Here is a 16,047-nt window from a genome sequence, read left to right as displayed (position 1 = left end):
TGTAGTTACCCTAGTTGGTATCAATTTATTATCAGCATTGGTAACTATTGTGACTCCTGACTTTTTGGGGACAACTTGTACAGGACTGACCCATGAACTATCAGAAATTGGGTAAATGATACCTGCGTCTAATAGTTTAAGGACTTCTGTTCTAACAACTTCTTTCATGTTAGGATTTAACCGACGTTGCATTTCCCTAGTAGATTTAGCATTTTCATCAAGGTGAATGTAATGCATGCAGTCTACTGGGTTTATACCTTTGATGTCTGCTATGGTCCATCCTAATGCCCCTTTATGCTCTTTTAAAACATCTAACAACTTACCTTTTTGTTCGTCATTGAGGGATGATGAGATGATTACCGGCAGAGTACTTTCTTCCCCCAAAAATGCATATTCCAAAGTGTTGGGTAATGGTTTGAGCTCGAGTTTCGGTGGTGATTCTGATGATGGGATGAGTTTCTTCTCTGATGGTGCTAGTTGTTCAACTCTTGACTTCCATTTATTAGTGTCCATAGATAGTGTTGAGTCAAGCAGGGCATTGACCTCATCGACCGATCTGTCAATATCAAAATCCAAACCAAAGTGAGTTAAACATGTTTGTAAAGGATCACTAAGGTTTGAAACAAAAGTATCATCAACTAATGCTTCAATTAAATCCACATCAACAATTCCATCATCTGCACTGTGAGGTTGTTTGGCAATGTTGAAAATGTTTAGCTCCATAGTCATGTTGCCGAATGACAACTGCATATTTCCAGTCCTGCATTGAATGTGAGCATCCGCAGTTGCCAAGAAAGGTCGGCCTAGAATAATGGGGATGTGCTTCCTCGAATCATGTATTGGTTGAGTGTCAATTACAATGAAATCAACAGGAAAATAAAACTTGTCTACCTGGATAAGCACGTCCTCCACAATACCACGAGGTATTTTCGTGGACCGATCTGCAAGCTGTAACACCACTGGAGTTGGGTGTAATTCTCCAAGTTCAAGTTTCACAAACACTGAATAAGGTAACAGATTTACACTAGCTCCTAAATCCAACAAAGCATTCTCAATTGTGTGGTTCCATATGCTACATGAAATAGTGGGGGAGCCTGGGTCTTTGCATTTTAAAGGAATTTTATGTTGGAGTATAGAACTAACGTTTTATGTTAAAAATGCCTTCTTTTGAACATGCATATTTCTCTTTTTAGTACAAAGGTCTTTAAGAAACTTGGCATAAGATGGAACTTGTTTAATAGCATCAAGCAAAGGGATGTTAACACTTACCTGTTTGAAGATTTCAAGAATCTCACCTGTGAATTTTCCCTTCTTGCCTTTCGCTAACCTCTGAGGAAATGGAGCTTTCGGAACGTATTCTCATGGGTTGGTTTCTTCTTTCTCCTCCGGTGATGATTCCTCAACATTCACAGGTACAATTTGATTTTCTTTTGTCACCGGCATCTCCACTTTGTTGTCGACTTCTTTTCCTTTTCGCAAAGTCATTACTGCTTTGACTTCTCCATGCTGCTGTGGTGAACTGGTACTTGCTTCATGCACTCCTTTAGGGTTAGGCACTGGTTGACTTGGAAACTTACCTTTTTCAACGGTCATTGCCAAGGTCTGAACTGAAGAAGCAAGTTGTCCCACCATCTTCTCGAGGCTTGAAACTGATTGAGCTTGTGAGTTGAAGCCTGCTCTCAACTCATTTCGTAGTCCATCAATGGTGCGGTTCTGTTGCTCAATCGTGGAGTGAGTAAGATTCTTAAGATTCTGGAATGAATCCTCCCATGGTCTGGGCTGAGAGTAATTCTGGTTCTGATTGTATGGTCTAAATGGTGGCTGAGAGGCTTGAGGATTTTGTGGAATTGGTGGAGCTGGAGCTGTTGGTCCATTCTGTTGGAATCCTTGAGACCATGAAAAATTGGGGTGGTCTCTCCATCCAGGGTTATATGTGTTGGAGTATGGGTTGTAATTCGATGGTTTTCTCATTACACCTATGGCATTGGCTTGATCTGAGTATGAGTCATAGTCATGTGGCTCTGTTGATTTAGCAGTCGATAATGATGCTATTTGTCGAGAGAGACCTTCAATTATCGCTTTGACTTCTTTAATTTCTGAACTTGATTCGCCAATGTGAACCTCATTTACTCCCTTAATTCTTCTAGTATTCCTGAGTGATCGACTCCGTTGTTGGGAATTATCCGCTTGTCGCTGGAAGAATTCCCAAATCTCTGATGCACTTTTTGACATTAGCTCTCCTCCACTTGTTGCCATTAGCCATTCTTGCACATTCGGCAATAATCTCTCCAAAAAGTATTGGCATTGGTGCCATTTCTCGTACCCATGATGTGGACACTTCAAGAGTAGCCCATTAAATCGCTCCCATGTTTCGAAAAATTGCTCATCTTCTCTCTGGGTAAACTCCGAGATTTCCCTGCGAATAGCATTGGTTTTATGCACTGGGAAATATTTATTCAAAAATTTTGTTACCATTTGTTCCCATGATGAGATGCTATTAGCAGGTAAAGTATTTAACCATGAACGAGCTCTATCCTTTAAAGAAAATGGGAATAATCTGAGTTTAACATCATCGTCTGAAAATTTTCATATTTAAATGTTTGACAAATAGCATGAAAATCATTCAAATGATTATATGGGTCCTCATTTTCTAGGTCATAGAATGTGGGGAGACAATTTAGCACACTAGGTTTTAATTCAAAGCTCCTAGCAGCTACATTTGGGTATCTTATACATGATGTGCTCAAATTTGCTAAAGGACTGAAATAATCTTTAAATGGCCTCTCCTGTGGTTGCAAATCCATTTTATTTTTTACTTGTTTGTGTGTGCGAAGTGTTGTCTCAAGTTCAAGGTCTATAGGTTCAAGATTGGGTAATAATGACCTTCGACCATGCATGCAAAACAAATAAAATAAAAATAAAGATGGGAACAAAACAAATAAAAATAAAGAAGAGGGAAAAATTACGATACTAACCTTATTGCGCTATTACAACCTTTCTATAAAAATACACAAAAATAAATACGTGAAATAAATTAACTAAAAATAAATTAATAAAAAAAAGTACAAAGAAAAATAAATTAAAAATTAAATTACAGAATTTTAAAGAAGAGAAAAATAAAAGAAATACTAACCTTTAAATGTAGATTCACTCTTTTTTTTTTCTTTTTTTTTTAATAAAAAAAATTACAAGAAAACAATTAAAAGAAATTATTCACAAAAATTAATTCTATGAATTAAAATTACTTACCTCCCCGGCAACGGCGCCAAAAACTTGTTGTGCAAATTTTAATGTACTCGCAAGCGCACGAATCTATTATAGTATAGATCTATGGTGACGAGTGTCGATCCCACGAGGAGGTGGATTTTAATTGTGTATAGAATTAATTTTGTAAATGGGTGGTTGGATTTATGGTGGAAATGATTTGAAATATGCAAAAACTTAAATTAAAATGGCAAGAATAAATTCTAAAATTGGAATTGAAATGGCGAAAATAAATTGAAGAGAAAATCTATTAAATTGACGTACTTGGGTATTCGGATCCGTATCAACATGCATCATGGGCTAAATAATCCGTATTAATTCCAATTAAATCATGAGGGGGGAATCCACACCTCATGAACCACGCTCTAATCAATATGGTGCTAAGGGTTTATCGTGCCAAATAATAATAACCTTGTACTAGGGGGCCGGTGAAACCAAGGCGGTACTAGACAAGAATATTATTATTTGTCGACGAGAAGTCAAAACATCCACAAAAACTAGAGGGGAAGAGAAAATAAATTTACCAAATTAAGCCCATGACACATGTTGAGACTTCACCTTCAACCCAAGCTTGAACGGAAATTAGCTACTCATAATTGAACTAGGGGCAAAATAGGAATTTATTAAAATACGAAGAAAATACAAGATGGAGAGGGAATTACAAAAAATGGATCCCAAAAATGGATTCAGAGATATCAAATTAGGGGGGAGAGGCCCCCTTTTTATAGATACATGGAGTAAATCATGGCCATCGGATTAAAAACAGTTTGGACGCTCAGGATTGCGCCACGTCATCAGTCAACAGTCCACGGTTTGACCACGCGGATGAACAGTAACACAGTTTGACTCGGATGAACAGTAACGCGGTTTGGTTGAAAATAATCTTGTGTGATGCATGTACCGTACGTGAGATTTTTCATCCACTGATATGCTGCCACGTCACCATCAACAGTACATAAGAATTTTAGCCCAACAGGATCGTGACACCTCATCAGTCAATGCCACATCATCGGTCAATGCCACGTCATCGATCCGTCTATGTGAACAGTGTCGTGAACAGTAACGTATACAGTACCGTACACGTGAATAGTACCGTACATGTGAATAGTGTCATTTTTCCTTTTATGCTCCTCCTAAGGTTTTTGACCGTCCTGAGTTCAAAAGTGATGTCCGTTTTGCCGTCTGATTTCTCCTTTATTGTGAAATGACTATAATGCCCCTAAAATACATAAAATACTTAATTAAAATAAAACACATGTAATTAAATCACAAGAAAGTTAAATACATAAAAGTAAGGGTTGTTAGTAAGACTTGAAATGTAAAATGACGGTTTTCTCCTTTATAAATATGCATTTTCTAACACTCAACAAAGATGACCAATTTTATTTTGTTGGGGTACCCGAACTACTTGGTGGCCTTTTTAGGATCTCTTGTGTATCTTTCATGTGTTCTGAAATCTGATTCTGAGCATGGGGTATCTCAGGTATCCATCAGCATAAATATTCATTGAACTATCCCTTTCTTCATAGCAGAGCAACTCAATTTCATCGAACATATGACACTTCATCTAAATATGCTTGCGGTTAATCTTTAAGAGATTATGACGATTCTTAACATCTTTCTCAATCTTTTTTTTTTTTTTTGCTTCGTGTTGGATAGGTATGGACCCTTTTGCCGAAGACTTCGATGCTTTTTTCAGTCACATAAGCGGCAGCTCCTCCAGTACACTAGGTACCTCAACAAAGGGTGATCGACCTCTCGTTGTTCCAAGCGCCAAGGGCAAATTGCCCGATTCCTTTTTTGGTGCTTTATTGCATACAAAGACCAGCGAGAGTGAAAGTGTACTGGAGATTCCTTGCTTGAGATACCTCCATCAAAAGACCTAGGCTGTTAAAATAGATAAAATTTGTGTAGCTCATTCTAGGATTAATTATGAAGAAAAGGCTTTATTCACGTTAAAGAAATATATACATTATAATAAATGAAGAAAAATTTGGACGAACGGAGTTGTTTAATTGAAATTGGAAAACTCAAGACAAGCCCAATGTCCACACAATTCGCTTTTCGTCAAGCACAATTAAGAACGATATGTGCGTGATGGAGGAGACATAGCCAGAGTTCTTTACACGATTAGTAACGAAAGCTCTGAGAAATTATTATGAAAGAATGCCATAAGCTAAATATTTTTGCATCAACGGTGTCTGTGACTCGCAAGCCGATTGAGAAGCTTGAAAATTATTGAAACAATCAAAGATACAGAGCCCACAAGTGAAGCTAAGGGCCTGTTTGGTATTGTTTTTAAATCTGTATTTTCGGAGAATAAAAACGAAAATGAAAATAGTGTTTTGCAGTTGCTGTATTTTGAATTTAAATATGCGTCTGGTATCATTTTCTGTATCCTATATTTTAAAATTTAAAACAGTAATATACGTTTGGTAGACACAGTTGAAAATGATAAAAACAGAGAATATGCGTTTGGTAATATTTTTTTCAAAAACAGTTTTTACTAATCATTTACATTATATTTATAGTCATAAAATAATTATTTAGCTAATACACACAAATACAACAAAATAATTTAACCAAATTTAATATAAAAAAATTACATGATAATAAAGTTTAAGAATTAACATTAATTAAAAAATTTTTGACATTGTCATTATTTTTACACCATATAATTAAGATATATATTACAACACATGATTTAAACAAAATAATTATAAAAAAAATTACATGATACACATTATGCATTACGTATGTAATCATGCCACATAAAAACTGCAATTTTATCTCTTGTAGCATTCATTTCTGCGACACTTACTGGAGATAAATCAATATTAATAAGTGGCCTACTAGTGTCTCATTCATCGTTGGTAACCAAATCTTGCACATCAAAATCTCCAAATAACAATTGAAATTAGACGTTGCTTTCGTAAATTATAATTATACATGTCGCTTAAAGTAAAAAATTGCGCTTTTAAAACACCAAAGCATCGCTCAATTACAATTGGGCAAGCGCAACTCAACAAGAGAACGAAGCATACTAATACTTTCAAGCCAATATGCTGCATCCTTGCTAAGATCTGCCCCTCCCAAGTTAAGATATTTCAAGGAAGGAAGACCAGAAAGCCATCCAAGGCTTATTTGATTGGATTGATCAAGAAAATTATTGAGATCAAGATAAAGTAAATTCGTGAGGTTTCCAAGACTTTGTGGAATAGTCCCACTGAAAAATGAGCCTGACAGATTGAGGTATCTCAGTTCCTTTAGTGATCCAATGAATTCTGGAACTTTGAAGCCTTTAAAATTATTCATGCTTAAGTCTAAGTATTTCAAATCTTTCAACTGAAGCAGAGATGGACTTATCGGACCACCCAATTCGTGTCATGCATCATCTTCATATGCGTCAAAACTGTCTCGAAATAGTTGGACAAGTGCAGATCCGAGTGAGCAACAACGAAGTAGCGAGAGAGCAAAGATCCGAGAGAGCAAGTGCAGATTCGAGAGAGCAAAGACGAAGTAGCAGCGGCTGGACGGAGTCGGAGTAGCAGCAGTTGGACGGAGTTGGAGCAGCAGCGGTTACGGCGGAGAAAGAGCAGCGGCAGTGGCTAGCACACCAAGAGCGACCAAGAGAGAGATTTGCTGCAACTGGATTGAGAAAATTGAGGGGAAAGAGGGAGCTGCAGTGAACTGGATTTTGAGTGAGGGCTGCAGAGGGTCACGATTTTTTTGTTGTTTTTTAATTTATTTTTAGGTTTAGTTTGTAAATTTTAGAGAACACGTTTAACTTGTTTTCAGTTGTATAGTTATAATAATAAATCCGGATTTTGTGTTTTGTAATTTGTTCTGTGAAACAAAACCACCAAACATGTTTTACGTGTGTATTATAAAAATGAAAACGAAAATATGGCTTGCAAAACAGTACCAAACGGGGCCTAAATTTTCGGAAATACAAAAAAAGAAAAACGAGAGAGAGAATAATTAAAAAAAGGAAAAACGAGAGATGGAGAGAGACAAATAAGGGATGGCCAATCTCCATTCTGCAGATTTGCTAAACAATTTGAATGCCATCCAACCCCATATAATTAGTTGAGAGTTCTCATCAAAAGAATAAGAGTTGTCCCTTTCTTTTTTAATATAATTATTTGGTCCCCCTCCTTCTCGCTTTCACCTCATAAAACAATAATAATTCTAACAAAGAAGGCACCATCTCTCAATTAATTATACGGCGGTTGCTCACATGGCTAATCCCTAGCTATGGTTTTGAAGCTGAAAGCCACCCAATTGTACTGCAAGACGGGTCATAGGCGCACATTTCTTCAAGGTCATCGTCACCTCCATTGATTGTTTATATAATATATAGTGTTGGTATTTTTTTTTTCTTTCTCATTTTTTATGCTCAAATGGAGTAGTACGGCTGCGGGAAGTAAATTGATTAATGGTTCAGTCTTTCTGAATTCTGACATTTTCAGAGGCTCCACAAAGCTACGCTCTCTTGTTTTTTCAGTCTATGCAATAATTTTTAGAAATTGTAAAATAATTACTGAACAGTATAAATTTGTCACCGTCTATCTGGTTTTCTGATTGGTTTGAAACTTAATAATTATTAGCCAGCATTGTTATTATTTCTATATTTTAGCTGTGTTTTTTTTTTTTTTCTGTTTTGTTTCAATTTTTTTGCCTCTATTTTTATAGTTAACTTTTGTTACTATTTAAAAATCAATGGTGGACTTAAGTCACTGTGCTACGGCAATCACTATAGGCTTTGTGTGTGTGCGTGTGCGCGCGCGCGCGGTGTGTGTGTGTGTTTTTTTTTATATAAACCACAAACTCTTACCTGTAATATAAATCAATAAAAGAAAGGAGGGGATATAAATCAAAACCTCCTAAAAGAAGTAAAAATAAAAAACAAAAAATTGAAGTCAATAAGGCAAAATTAACATCAAACATGTGGGGTCTCGAGACCATCCAAATGAAGAATTACAGACAAACCAGTTAGAATGTCTCTAGGACTGAAAAATCGCTGACAAGTCTGATGAGTACAAACTTAGTTGACTATGAAGTTAACAGCAGTTGTAGCTTCCCAAAAGACATGTCTGATAATAATAGAAGGACTCAGCAAAAGGTTGTGGTTTAAAGTTAAAAATTTATCAAATTGAGGTTTAATCATTAAATCCTTAACTAATCCTACTTGGGAAATTTTAGCCCCATGAGAGAATGTCTTATAAAATGAGCTAATAGAGAACCAATCATTTAAAAAGATAAGTTTGTTCTAAAACAGTAATTCCTGTTGGAAGTCAGTAGACAAATTTTAAAGCAATTATGCATACAAATAAATGCAAATGAAAAAATTAAGTCTATCAATAACAAATTTCACAATTCATTCAAGCCTCCATCCTTTTAGTTAAGTGATTCAAGAGAAATTAAAAGACAGTTACGAACATTTCCAGAACGAAATTTTCTCCCAAAAAAAATACATTTTGGTTTCATTTCGAAGATATTTCTCAAAAATAATTTCAGAGAAAATATTTTCAATATTCTTACAAAAAATATTTCTAAATTCATTTCAAGAATCATCTCTTAAAAACAGTTTCCAAACACATTTCCATATTCATATTCTAGATATATTCCATTTTCTCACATTTTCCCTAATTACACTTTCTAGACTATAACAATCCTATGACATTAATATTAAGCTACCGGTTTCCATTATTCACTGGTGTACTCCACTTCTACATCACTATTAACAGCAGGTGTCGTTATTGTTTAAAGGGAAATTATCCACCATCCACCTATTTGTTTTGTCTTTTTCAAAAATAAACAAATATTTTTTTTTCTTTTTTCAGCGCACCACCTGAAGGAAACGTTTTATTGCACTCGTCCACTTTCGTATGATCCGTTAATGGATTTAACAGAATATTCATGAAATGACATTTTTGCCTCTCAAAGGAAAATTACAATTTAACCCAAAATAAATGAAAATTGGAGATAAGTTGGCTAGATTTAAGTTTTTTCAAGCAATAGAGTTAAACGCAAAGGAAGATGCTAGAAATCGGAGAAAAATAGTGTTTGTTGCTTGCTAGACTTAGAAAATTTGTATTTATTTTTTCTCTTTCAATTGAGTTAAACAACATTGGTTTTCGTTTTTTTTTAATTTTCAAATCACGTTAAATGACATCGTTTTACTCTTTTTAAAAAAATTAGCATAATACAGCATAATTTTAGGTATTCGAATGAAATGTCCATTTTACCCTTCTGACGTTAGCAAAATTCTAATAGCGATTAGACAGAAGTAAACAAGTGCAATAAAAGGCTAACTTCAAGTGGCATACTGAAAAAGAAAAAAAATGTTTGTGTATTTTTTAAAAAGGCAAAATAAATAGGTGGACAGTGAATAATTTCTCTTGTTTAAACATAAATTCATTACTCAATGATACAACAACCATAGTCAAAATTGCAACATGAGCTTATCCATGCCATAAAAAAGTTTGAATATGCTTTTGGATATTGCTTTCTAAACCATACAATGGAGTTAAACATATTACATACCACTAAATTCGAATTTCCAATCAAGCCCAATCTTATTCTAATAAAAAAAAGAACATGTTCTTATTAGGGGCATTCAGAATCCAATCCGATCCGTGGATTTGATTTGATTGAAAATTTGAAAATCCGCAGTTGGTGGATTGGATGTGGATTTATTTCTATCATACGCAAAAAACCACAAATCCGTAAAAAATAAAAATAGTTATTTAATAAAAAATTTAAACTTGTAAATATAGCATTATACTTACTAATAAATAAATAAGTTAAAATATAGTCACATTAACACCACATTATATCTTATCCCATAATAATATAAAATAAAAATAATTAAATAAAAAATATAACTTCCTAAGCAGTTCAACAAATGAGATTTTTTTCTTTTTAGTGTGTAATATTTTGAAATCTTTAATATATTTTCTAACTTTATTTAAACAATTAATTTATTTAAATTTTATTTAATTTTAAATTTGATCAGTAGTAAAATTATTTTTATATTAATTTTTTTTAGTTAGTTCGTGGATAAAACATGATTTAAAAATTTTAGCCCGCAAACCAATTGATGAGCATATAATCTATACATAATTTACCATTAATTACATAATTGTTAGTTACTTTTATTTGTTATTTTTAATAATTAAATTATTTTATTAAATAATGAATTAATTGGAGATTATAGATAAAAAGGGCATGAAAAAATTCGATTTGGGAGTATTAAAAATTAATTAATTTTGAAAGTAATTAGACATACATGCATGTGGAAATGAAGCTGAGGAAACCGAAGGTAGTAAATTAATTCATCCAAGCACATGAAGACAAATAAAAGATTATAGCCATCACAGGAAGATAAACGTAGAAATTGACTTTAACTCAAATTGGTGGCTTTCCCCTTTTGCTTCATAAAAATTGGAATAAAAATCTTAAAAGATTTAACTATAGAGGCGGCTGGTTGGTGTACCACAATTATAATATAATTTAAGTTAGAGAAGAATTCAGTCAACTAGCATTATAAAAAGAGAAGCCGCCGGAGGAAGCAAGAGAGACGCAGCCACGAGGAAGAGAAGAAAATAACGGCAGCAGCACTTCAATAATTTTCATGGTTGGTTTTACTTTTTTTGTTGCTTTCATTTTAATTATGTCTAACTAATTTTTTTATACTGGGGTTAATAATAAAACTTTATTAAGGTGAAATAATTATATTTTATTTAATTAATTCGCTACATATATTTTTAAATGTTCATGGTTCTTATTTTACATGATTAGTTAGATGTTATTAAATCTTTTCACAAATCCTGTCATACATTATTGATTGTTATGATTAATATTTGACTAAATTTATGTTTAGTTCTATAAAATTTATATATGATTATCTTTGATTTTATGTCTTTCAATAAATTATTTACACAGAGTGTTTATGAAAATTTCAACTATTTATTATTTAATATGTTGACATGAGATATTTAGATATTATATTATTAAATAGAAAAAGAATCTACACAAGATTAATTTTAATTGGTCTTAATTATTAAAACAAACTAATTGATTTATAAATGAGTACAAATACTTTGACATTCTCAATTTATTTGATCCTTAAATACTTTGACATTCTCAATTTATTTGATCCTTACTTACATTTTAATTTATCAATTTATTACATTTATTAAAAAATGATAATTTTTAATTTTTTTTCTCAGTCAAGCATATTCCCCACCAGTTATGTTCATCACCATCAAGTCTATCACTGCACCATGAGGTCATAACAAGTTGACAACACATGCATTGTGAGTTCAGCCCATCCCTACCCGCCGACTCACCCGCATAGTTATTGAGTACATGTCCTGTTCGTTATCCTGTACTTTTTATCATTTCTTGAGTGCTCATTATCTCACGTATGTAGTTTGAACACGAATCACCCGACTGGCCACATTACATGATGTCGTGGATTATTGGAAACTCAGAGCAGAAGGATTGTTGTCTGCGCATTATGAAAAGAGACAATTTGCATTTAATAAATACTGTCGTATCACTCTTTCATTTTTTTTTTCCATAAATGTACTCGTGATGTCACAACAGCATCTAGCTAAGCAACGCTTAAAGGCATCACATCTAAATCTGTCTTAGCCACACAGCACCCCCGCCGCGGCCCACCCCAACACCCCCCAGGTAGAGATGACAAAAGTTTGGGTCCGGGTTTAGGGCTGCCCGGGACCGACTCGGATGTCAAACTTAGCTACCCAGATCTGCACCGTGCCCGAAATTTTTCTATGCGGGCCGAGCACATGCCCGGTACTATCTGAGCACATGTCCGGCACTATCCGGGCACAAATTTTTTCCGGAGTTTTCTCTACCCGGATTTGAGTGATGATGAATTCAAATGAGGTCAAAATCAAACTCTCATAATATATGTATAGCTTCGAAATTAACCATTTAACTTCCTCTTTTACAGAAATTCATCTTCCAAGTTTCCAGATGCAGAATACACCATATCCAAAGAAGCGACCCAAATGCAGGTTCTACAGTTTTCCCTTACATTGACAAAGAAAGAGCTTCGAAATTAACCATTTAACTTCCTCTTATTATGTTCTGTGCATACATTAACAATGTAAACACTTCCAGCATCCAAGAAAATAATTAAGCGTATATTGAAAGCAATTTCATCATTTTTTTTTTGAAAAAACAGCCAAAAAAAAAATTACTTCGTGGGTCGTGGCTGTGGGTTGCAGGCTTGCAGCTGATATGGTGACAACTAACAAAACAATGGAGTGAGAGTGTGAGACTAGCTATGGTGGCGGACGCCGTCGTGCGGTGGCTGCCGCTGAGAAGCTGACCAAACAATGACGAGCTCTTTGACAGTTTGACAGACTGACGAGTGACGACTGTACTTTGCGGTTCGTGGAGGGAGAGGCGCGGTCAACTGTCAATACTGCATCGCCATCGGTGAAGGATGGGTGGTGGCTGAGGCTGATTGGCTGTTGGTGGAGCGACGGAGGAAGGAGGTGCCAATTTCACGATTTAGGGTTGGCCGGTTGGGTTTGGGGGAAATTGGGCAAAGGCAAATGGAATTTTTGTTTTTATATTTTCCTCTTTTTTTTTACTTAATAAAAAAGCGAGCACGGGACCGGGTTCCGGGTTCTTGGTGCTGTGACCGGACCCGTGCCCGGAAACACCCGGGCATTGAAAATCAATGCCCGGATCCGCATTTTTCATGCATCCGGTCCGGTCGGGCTTTTCTGCCATCTCTACCCCTAGGGATGGCAATGGGGAGGGGAGGGGACCAATCTCCCCATACCCATTTTCGATATTTTGCGTATATCCTCGTCCCCTCCCCGTCCCCGTCAGAATTACTTGAGAGAATCCACATCCCCTCCCCGAATAATAACAGGGGATCCCCAAGGGTCCCCGATCCCCGAATAATTAATACTTTTTTTATTTTCGATTTTGAGTTAATCATATTCAAATAAAAAATTCAAATAAAAGTGAAGTTCGAAATATATTTTACATTAATATTCATTACAAAAGTCACATACATTAAATTAGTAAGTAACGCAGCATGCAAAGGATACAAACTTCTTTTACAAACTATCATGAACAAATTAATAGTTTAATACAAAATTGTTACAAATAAAATCGAATTTATATTTAAAATTAACTTTTTCAATGGTGGCGTGTGTTGAGTATTAGAAAATGCATATTTATAAAGGAGAAAACCGTTATTTTACATTTTAAGTCTTACTAACAACCCTTACTTTTATATATTTAACCTTCTTGTGATTTAATTACATGTGTTTTATTTTAATTAAGTATTTTATGTATTTTAGGGGCATTATAGTCATTTCACAATAAAGGAGAGATCAGACGGCAAAACGGACATCACTTTTGAACTCAGGACGGTCGAAAACCTTAGGAGGAGCATAAAAGGAAAAATGACACTATTCACATGTACGGTACTATTCACGTGTACGGTACTGTATACGTTACTGTTCACGACACTGTTCACATAGACGGATGATGACGTGGCATTGACCGATGATGTGGCATTGACTGATGAGGTGTCACGATCCTGTTGGACTAAAATTCTTATGTACTGTTGATGGTGACGTGGCAGCATATCAGTGGACGAAAAATCTCGCGTACGGTGCATGCATCACACAGGATTATTTTCAACCAAACCGCGTTACTGTTCATCCGGGTCAAACCGCGTTACTGTTCAAAGTCGGGTCAAACCGTGTTACTGTTCATCCGCGTGGTCAAACCGTGGACTGTTGACTGATGACGTGGCGCAATCCTGAGCGTCCAAACTATTTTTAATCCGATGGCCATGATTTACTCCATGTATCTATAAAAAGGGGGCCTCCCCCCCCTAATTTGATATCTCTGAATCCATTTTTGGGATCCATTTTCTGTAATTCCTTCTCCATCTTGTATTTTCTTCGTATTTTAATAAATTTCCATTTTGCCCCTAGTTCAATTATGAGTGGCTAATTTTCTTTCAAGCTTGGGTTGAAGGTGAAGTCTCAACATGTGTCATGGGCTTAATTTGGTAAATTTATTTTCTCTTCCCCTCTAATTTTTGTGGATGTTTTGACTTCTCGTCGACAAATAATAATAGTCTTGTCTAGATACCGCCTTGGTTACACCGGCTCTCTAGTATAAGGTTATTATTATTTGGCACGATAAGCCCTTAGCACCATATTGATTAGAGCGTGGTTCATGAGGTGTGGATTCCCCCCTCATGATTTAATTGGCATTAATACGGATTATTTAGCCCATGATGCATGTTGATACGGATCCAGATACCCAAGTACGTCATTTCAATAGAATTCTCTTCAATTCATTCTCGCCATTTCAATTCCAGTTTTAGAATTTATTCTCGCCATTTTAATTTAAGTTTTAGCATATTCCAAATCATTTCCACCATAAATCCAATCACCCATTTACAAAATTAATTCTACACAATTAAAATCCACCTCCTCGTGGGATCGACACTCGTCACCATAGATCTATACTACAATAGATTCGTGCGCTTGCGAGTACATTAAAATTTGCACAACAAGTTTTTGGCGCCGTTGCCGGGGAGGTAAGTAATTTTAATTCATAGAATTAATTTTTGTGAATAATTTCTTTTATTTGTTTTCTTGTATTTTTTTTTATTATTAAAAAAAAAAAGTGAATCTACATTTAAAGGTTAGTATTTCTTTTCTTTTTCTCTTCTTTAAAATTTTGTAATTTAATTTTCCATTTATTTTTCTTTGTAATTTTTTTTGTTTATCTTATTAATTTAATTTTTAGTTAATTTCTTTCACGTATTTATTTTTGTGTATTTTTATAGAAAGGTTGTAATAGCGCAATAAGGTTAGTATCGTAATTTCTCCCTCTTCTTTATTTTTATTTGTTTTGTTCCCATCTTTATTTTTGTTTTGTTTGCATCTTTATTTTTATTTTATTTATTTTGCATGCATGGTCGTAGGTCATTATTACCTAATCTTGAACCTATAGACCTTGAATTAGAAAAAACACTTCGCACACACAAACACGTTAAAAATAAAATGGATTTACAAGCACCACAGGAGAGGCCATTTAAGGACTATTTTAGTCCCTTAGCTAATTTGAGCACGTCATGCATAAGATACCCAAATGTAGCTGCTAGGAGTTTTGAATTAAAACCTAGTGTGTTAAATTGTCTCCCTACATTTTATGGCCTAGAAAATGAGGATCCATATAATCATTTGAATGATTTTCATGCCATTTGTCAAACATTCAAATATGAGAATTTTTCAGATGATGATGTTAAACTTAGACTATTCCCATTTTCTTTAAAAGATAGAGCTCGTTCATGGCTTAATACATTGCCTGCTAATAGCATTGCATCATGGGAACAAATGGTTACAAAATTTTTAAATAAATATTTCCCAGTGCATAAAACCAATGCTATTCGCAGGGAAATCTCGGAGTTTACCCAGAAAGATGACGAGCAATTTTTCGAAACATGGGAGCGATTCAATGGGCTACTCTTGAAGTGTCCACATCATGGGTACGAGAAATGGCACCAATGCCAATACTTTTTGGAGGGATTATTGCCGAATGTGCAAGAATGGCTAATGGCAACGAGTGGAGGAGAGCTAATGTCAAAAAGTGCATCAGAGATTTGGGAATTCTTCCAGCGACAAGCAGATAATTCCCAACAACGGAGTCGATCACTCAGGACTACTAGAAGAATTAAAGGAGTGAATGAGGTTCAAA

At 34.9% G+C, this 16,047-nt stretch overlaps 2 non-coding genes across 2 annotated transcripts; one reads left to right on the top strand and one right to left on the bottom strand.

The window, feature by feature from the left end:
- The first annotated feature begins 2,320 nt into the window (after positions 1–2,320).
- Positions 2,321–2,424, top strand: LOC127902856 (small nucleolar RNA R71). The gene has a single exon (XR_008055492.1). It is a non-coding gene; the product is annotated as a small nucleolar RNA R71 (small nucleolar RNA).
- Positions 2,425–15,737: 13,313 nt separating this feature from the next.
- Positions 15,738–15,841, bottom strand: LOC127902814 (small nucleolar RNA R71). The gene has a single exon (XR_008055452.1). It is a non-coding gene; the product is annotated as a small nucleolar RNA R71 (small nucleolar RNA).
- Positions 15,842–16,047: the final 206 nt, after the last annotated feature.

The sequence above is a fragment of the Citrus sinensis genome, chromosome 5 (genome assembly GCF_022201045.2).
Source record: "Citrus sinensis cultivar Valencia sweet orange chromosome 5, DVS_A1.0, whole genome shotgun sequence".
In the NCBI taxonomy this organism is placed as follows: Eukaryota; Viridiplantae; Streptophyta; class Magnoliopsida; order Sapindales; family Rutaceae; genus Citrus; species Citrus sinensis.
The sequence above is the reverse complement of the archived record's forward strand: the minus strand, read 5'-3'. Positions and strand labels throughout refer to the sequence as shown.